The sequence below is a fragment of the Stegodyphus dumicola genome, chromosome 7 (assembly GCF_044657685.1).
Source record: "Stegodyphus dumicola isolate Sdum_Otavi_A_Nest chromosome 7, ASM4465768v1".
Classification (NCBI taxonomy): domain Eukaryota; kingdom Metazoa; phylum Arthropoda; class Arachnida; order Araneae; family Eresidae; genus Stegodyphus; species Stegodyphus dumicola.
This window is the reverse complement of record NC_140774.1, coordinates 70,652,306-70,658,659: the sequence shown is the minus strand read 5'-3', so window position 1 is coordinate 70,658,659 and position 6,354 is coordinate 70,652,306. Positions and strand designations below refer to the sequence as shown.

Here is a 6,354-nt window from a genome sequence, read left to right as displayed (position 1 = left end):
GATTCCAACGAACTTATGAACGGATGCCATCCAACAATTGGAAATTTATTGATTGCTTAAAAAAGGAACAAAATTTAAATTCTATAAAAATTGAACAATACATTGCAGGTCACCATCCACCAGTAAGTAGAAAAGTTTACAGAGATACATCTCTCAGAATTCAAAAGATTGTAAATGAGTATAATGATCGGCCTATTTTAGACTATTTAAGGGGAATAGCCTACAATTTTCAACTGCAGGTGTAAATTTTTTATACATTAATTAATGAGGATGTTTAATGTCTGATATAATTATACATGTTTTTATTACTACAGCTTTAACATGAGTCGTAATTACATTATATTTTCTGAAAAATATTAGGCGATCTTTTATGCTCTTAGAGTTGATATTTACAATTATACTAGCTTTCATGAATATATGTGAATGATATTTTACTCCATATAATGTGTTTTATTTAAGCCTCTTTGGTATACACTCTTTGGTAGTATAAATCAAATTTTATTTCATCAGAGAAATTATGAACGACAAATGATGATGCCTTGTTCGTTTAAATATCATTTATTAACTGAAACGGTATGCGAAGCTAAAATTTATTGGAGATTTGGTATTAACAATAACGATATTTTTGAAAAATTCCTATCAATTAAAATTTTATTTCGTTTCATTTTTCATTAATTCATGTTTGTGTGAGAAAATGACTTTAGAGTATTTGTTTACAGTGGATAAATTTTCAGCTCAATAAGCTAGCTTTATTTTAATAAAATTCAGTAAATTTAATACCATTGTGGACGCATATAAGACGAAATTTTCAATTTCTATTCCTTACTGAAATCATCCTGATCAGGCAGCTTAATATTAAAGAATACGTTTAAGAGTATTTTTTAACTCGTAAAGCAATGGGAGATATATTTACTTAATTTTATCTCAAATACTAATAAGATTAGACTTTTAATGGCTTTTCTTGTAACTTACTTTGATATATCAAACTTATATACGTGGCCCTTAAAACTTATATATACTTATATATGTAAGCCCCTTTTGTCTTTCTGAAAGATTCTTAAAAGAAAAAACTTTTTCATATATGACACCATTATGTTTTGAGACAATACGGTATTTTATTGCGTATTTCTGCATATTTAAAAGGGGGAAAATTTGAAAACTGAGGTAAGAGATTTGCTTTTAAATCCCCAGTCATTTCAATTTTGATCAATACTGATTACATAACATAATTTTAAAAATAATTTATTATATGACAGTAATGTAAATTTAACGTTAAAAATCCTTAACAGCAGTTTTTCATTTGCTAAATATAGAATGATATATAAACGAAAGTTTTATTTGATAAATATGAAAGGTATTTTAGAGAGTTTCATGTTTTTCTGCAATGGGTAACACTATAAATATCGGTCTTTTGCTACAAAAATACATTCTCAAGATATGCTTATGGTTTTCCATGTATAGCTTATTCGCAAATATTTATGAAGCAATATTAAATATTAGTTCTGACTTAGGCGGGAATTTCTACTATGTTTACAGTTTTCTCGCGCTCCTAATTTTTTAAATGTATACAATGAAGTATTTATTATTTAATTAATTTTTTATAACTGCATTAATAGATGGTACATTATTTGCAAAGTTTTGACATGATATCACCTTTTTTACGAAATGAAGGAAAGTAAAATTATTGTTTATTCTTAAGCTACAAATTTTGAACAAGGCTGACATATCTACGCTAAATTTTATAATGGTGCCATAAATATTTTTCATTATTCAATAACAACTATAAATTTTTATAATTACTTAAAAATAGTAAAAGAATGGATTATAAAGCACTGTGTTTAATAAAAATAATATAATATTAAGAATGGCAATTTTTGATTAAAATATAAATTCAAAATATTATTTCCTGATGCACTGCAAAATCTGAAAGTAACACAGTCTATTGTAAACGAATTTTTCAGGATGCACTTTTGGATATAATTTGATCTGAGAAATAAACATTAATACAAGGTAATTCAACAAACAATCTCTATACTGCTTCATAAAATAGATGACTTATGATGGAAGCCTTCTTTTATAAAATACTGTGGTTTAATGTTGCGAACGAAGTTTCAGCTTAAGTTTGGAAATTAATATAGAGGGAAAGTTAAAAAGAGTCTTTCAAAACTAACAAGTTAGCATATGAATAGCATTAGGGAAGAATATAAAACACATTTCAGTATACATTCAGTATTTATTTCACAATAAGGAAACATTTTTCACTATATAAATAGCATAAGGAAATACTTTTTCAGTATATAATTGTAAAAAAACTTTTCAGTATATATCCAGTACTTATTTCAGTATAAAAAAACCCATTTGATTATGTAAATAGCATAGGGAAAGAATTTTTCAGCATATGATTCATATATTATATTCATATATTAATATATCGATTTCTTTAATCAACTTTCGATTTTTTTAAAAAAACATAAACATTTAAGAACTAATCAATAGAAAAAATGCAAATAAACAAAAAGTAAACATATTTAATTAAAATAAAACTTTAACAAACATTCTCTATTCGTAAAAAGCAAATTTAAAGTTAATTAAATTTTTAAATTATGAAATTTAATTGCAAACAAGTAAATGATTAATTATTGCTGCGAACTAATCTACTATATCATTTAAATTCTGAGAGCATATATAAATTACGTGAAAGTATCAAAATCCATGAATAAATATATAATTCCAAAAAATTTTTTAATCTTAAAAAAAATTTTTAAATGTATAAGTGAATAATTGTTGAGCAGGCAGGAGACAAACTTATCAAGGGAAGTTGCCTCCAAACCTAACTTTTCAATTATTCAATTCGTGTTTCGTCATTCATGTATTCAGAATTTAAATGATATTGCAGATTAGTTCGCAGCAATAATTAATCATTCATTTGTTTACAATTAAATTTCATAATTTAAAATTTAATTAACTTTCAATTTACTTTTTACGAATAGAGAATGTTTTTTAAATTCAAATTTCATTACTTAAATCAATGCGTAAGAGAATTATTTAAATTTAATTTAACTTAATGTTTATTAAAAGTAAAACTATTATTTAACTAAAATATTTATTCTTTTTAATTAAAATAAAAATGTGTTTTTTATTCACGAGAGATGCCTTTGACAAGAATTTTTATGTCGGTTATGGAACTTGAAGGGCATCAAAAGAACTTTTGAAATCTGCACTGAGATTGAACTTATTGAGATCTGTAGTTTTCAAAGCTTTATTTTTTTATATGAGATAAGGTTGGTTTGGTTTGTTTAAAAAAAAAAAAAAAAAAAAAAAAAAAAAAAATCTAAAATGAGAAAAGATATGTATTTTTTTTTACTTTTCAAACGAAAATATCAAATGCTCCTCAGCTGACTACCTCCTATCCAACCTTTTTCACATTTTAAATGATTTTTAAAATTATTTGGATGATTACTCCAGGAACCAAACCTTTTTTAGTAAGATCGGTCAAAAGTACGCAATTTGTCTAGTAATTTAATGAAGAAAAAAGAAAAAAAAAGAAAGAAAGAAAGAAAGAAAAAGAAAAAGAAAGACATGAAAGAAAAATAAGATATTTACACCAGTTTTTTTTTTTTAAAATAATATTGTAATTATTTAGTAAAATCACATCTTCTTCTATAATACATACCACATTACTTCATTTCGTTTAAATTGTAGAAGATATTAAAGTTAAGTAAAAATTTCAAATTACCTTTGAATGCCACTTCCAGATACTTTTACAACAGGTAAACGAGTAAACAAAAAGTTAACATTTCTAGTATCCTCTCCTGAAATTAAGCTCATACTCTATACATAACTGTAAATAAATTAAATGAATATTGTAGAAAAAGTAGAAATCTTCTTCATTAAAATTTCTGAATTTATGTGTTCATTGATACTGTACTATCAAAAATGCAAATTGTGTGTCTTTCAAATTGCAAATTCATAGATATGCAAGAAATTCATATTATATTTAATTGTAGGGAGTTATGAAACTAGCATTATTTTCAGTCATAAATGTAAAGACCTACATTCATTTAAGCCAATCAGAGTTTTACGTCTGCTTTCTAAACATTTGTCAATAAAATAATATAACTCAAATATTTTTGTATACAAATCAGAAAGACCTTACACAGAGATATAACCAGATAGCCATTATCTATACTGTTTTAATGATTTGAAGCATCATAATATGCATTTTTGTAAGACTCGTTTGATAACACTGTAGTTAGCTAGGTCATTAGTGAAACAATCATAGATGACTCAATGCTAAAGAAAAAGATGCAAGAATTCTGAATACAGTTGAGAAATTTCATAATTATCTGATTATTTTATAATTCTACATTTCCTATGAGCTATAATTTTATTGCAATTCTTACCCATTACAATTAGGAATATATTAATCCTAGAAGCATTTGACATTCATTTAAAAGAAATTCAAAACAATTTAGAGAAACTACTATTTTCTACTTTTATATATGTATTAGTTTTCAATAACAAGAGGATTTCCCAAAAATTTTGGTCCAGTTTAATGCAAAATTAGAGCACAAAATTTAAATCATATTTTTCGTATCAATTCATTTTATGATGAAACTGAAACATTCGAAGTTTATTGCAAAAGTTGCCTTCAAGAAGCAAAATGATTGTGTCACAGTATCAATGCGAATTCGTAAATATTACTAAAATGCATTACTATAATATGTAATATAATAAGGACTAGTAAATACGGACAATATACAAAACTAATAAGGACTATATATAGTCCTCTTAACACGCACCATCACCACTACATTTTATATAAAAATTAGTCATATTTTAACAATAAAACGAAAAAACGTTTTTTTTTTGAGCAATCCAGCACTCAAAAAAGCACGTGATTCGATTTTATACAAGTATATACTAGTATGAATCATAGCCAACATGCTAATTAAGCCTTACGTGAATATTAAAAAGAACACATATCGAAGTATAAAAAATGGGTAACTCCATGAAGTTATAAATTTATATGCAACATTTTGTTCTTTTTGTTACATGCAGATGCAATAATGAACATCGTAGTAGAGTTTTTATGGCTGGGAAAAGAGATAAAGCTTTTTTTCCCTCCCTGTGGAGTGTAAGAGGAAGAAAATGTTTAACGTTGAGGTAAAGAAATCCAGATAAGCAATTAGTATAGTTGTTGTTTACAGTGGTGCACATAGATAAACTGAATTCTACATTTACCTAATAACACACCTCTCATTGACTTAGCTATTTCACAGTATATCTTTGCTTATTATTGTGAATTGAGAAACTAAAACTACAGTTAATTACAGATTTAAAAAAAACAATAAGATTTGTAAAATTATTAAAACAAAAAGATAATTTTGTTTGATTTAAAACGTAAACTATGGAACTTAACATGCATTCTTTCAACATATCTTTTTCCAATAGTTTAATGCCTAGACACACTAAATACTTTCATTTTTTTAAACAATTTCTTTCTGGATACTTTAATTAAAAAAAAATCATGCACGAAGCGAACAGGATTTTAAAATTTAATCATGATTGATATTCAAAATCATATGTTTCTAAAGCATATATGATTCATAAATATGTATTCATATGATTCATAAAAATGTTATATTTTCTTATTCCAAACAATTTGTCACATAAATACAAAAAGAAATTGTACTTGAAACGTTTCAGTCAGTGAAAAGAAAAGACAATATAAAATATGTACAGTTTTTATCCTTGAAATCTATATAAAGGAAATTCGATTAAGTTTTTATTTCACTAAATTTTATCTTTAATTAAAAATCTACAAGAAAAATTAGTCGCTTCAAAGTTGCTAGGCAAAGAATCGCTACAAAATAGAATCTCACTCAGAAATATTAATTTTAATTTCGCTACAGATTTTTGGCGACCATAATTTAATATATTCTGAAAATTAAGAAATACCGAAGAAAACATTCAAAATTGTCTTAGAAAGTTGGCCACTGTAAGTTCAACAAGTAACTACAAAATTTTCAAATAAAATGTATATGAAAAATTAAATAATACTTTTAAAGGGATAAATAAGAAATGTCTAAATCTAAAAGTAAATGTAAGCAATCCTATTTAAAGCGATTACTCAAAATTCCATATATGTTTAATCTTGAGAGAATGTGGTGAACTTGCGTAATGATAAAAAACCAATGTTTATTATTCTCAAAAACACTGTTCGTCTTAGAGGGAGATAGTCACCAAGAATGTTCACTGCAAATATACATTATTTCTAAAAAAAAAAAAAAAAAAAAAAAAGCTGCAGGAAGATTTTCGCGATTTTCCTAAAGTATAATGTGCATATGAACC

General features: G+C 25.3%; 1 protein-coding gene across 1 annotated transcript in view; it reads left to right on the top strand.

Annotated features, from left to right (window-relative positions):
- Positions 1–6,354, top strand: part of LOC118201825 (uncharacterized) — a 132,137-nt gene continuing 125,783 nt past the window's right edge. Inside the window, exon 1 of the mRNA XM_085820422.1 lies at positions 1–122. The gene's annotated coding sequence lies outside the window, so the exon portion shown is untranslated. The remainder of the gene's footprint in view (positions 123–6,354) is intronic.